At 38.3% G+C, this 1,126-nt stretch overlaps 1 pseudogene; it reads right to left on the bottom strand.

The window, feature by feature from the left end:
* Positions 1 to 433: 433 nt before the first annotated feature.
* LOC150002635 (non-histone chromosomal protein HMG-14 pseudogene) lies at positions 434 to 743 on the bottom strand (annotated as a pseudogene).
* Between the last annotated feature and the right edge of the window lie 383 nt (positions 744 to 1,126).

Genomic DNA, 1,126 nt, shown 5'->3' with positions numbered 1-1,126 from the left:
CAGGGAGAGGCCAGATCAAGAATTGGCTTTCCTTAGGAAACAATTCTACCAAAAACATGAGAATAGAAGTAATTTAAAATCGTCAACACATAGTAAATGCACAAATTGTCATTTAGTGTGCTTTGTATTATAGGATATAAAAACTACCCCATCTATGGAATGCTAAGCTGACACCCAAGACCATTAAAGCCTCCCATGTTCAATATTCCACTATTTTCTGGTTGTACCATAAAATAACCAGCAAATGATTTCACCTCTTATTATTTTTAAGTATTTACAGTTTAAAAAATGGGATGTGGTGGAATTCTCACCTCCTTAAAAATGTTTTTAGAGCTACTAAAAAGCTTGCATTTACAAAATAGTTGATAAAAATATTCCTCTGGTTTGCACAAGAAGGGAGAAAGGAACCACTGATAAGACATGACGTACGATATTAATCGATATTAATCAGACTTGGCTCTTTTTCTCCTGTTTCATCCGAGGCTGGACTCTCCTGGTTTTTAGTTTCTTCATTTTCCGCAGGTCGATCTTCAGGTTTCTGGTTAGCCACTTTGGTCTGTTTGCCCTTTGCTCCCCTTTTCCCTTTTGTTTGCACTTTTTTTGTCGGCATATTTTCCTGCCGCTTTTTTCTGGCTTGGTTTCCACTTTCACAGGAGCAGGTTTAGCTGACAACCTCACCGATACCCTTTTGGGCTCCTCCTTTGTCGCCCCTCGTCAGAGTTGACCTTCCTCTTGGATATCATGGCTGGAGGGCAAGGGCGCGCCTAGTGTATGCCAATTGCCAGAGGCCTGCGGCGCACAAAGAACCTTTGCGCACCTGGACTGCCTGGCTGCTGCCACTGCAATTTTTTTTTTTCTTTTTTTTTTTTTTTTTTTTTTTTAATAATTTGGGCACAAAACTTTTGGGAAACAGATTGCTAAATTTTATGGTTTGTAGCATCTTTCATGAGAAATAAACTCAGTACCAAAGAACCAAGCAAGGAAATAAGCTATGCAAAACAACATAGAAAAAAACTCATACTGATGACTTTTCGCAATTTAAAGAAATGTCAAAGGCAAACATATAAATAGAATGCAATCACAATCATATGAATAATAATACTAACGATCGTGGGTACTGAACTTC

The sequence above is a fragment of the Furipterus horrens genome, unplaced genomic scaffold (assembly GCF_987537825.1).
Source record: "Furipterus horrens unplaced genomic scaffold, mFurHor1.1.pri manual_scaffold_8, whole genome shotgun sequence".
Classification (NCBI taxonomy): Eukaryota; Metazoa; Chordata; class Mammalia; order Chiroptera; family Furipteridae; genus Furipterus; species Furipterus horrens.
The sequence above is the reverse complement of the archived record's forward strand: the minus strand, read 5'-3'. Positions and strand labels throughout refer to the sequence as shown.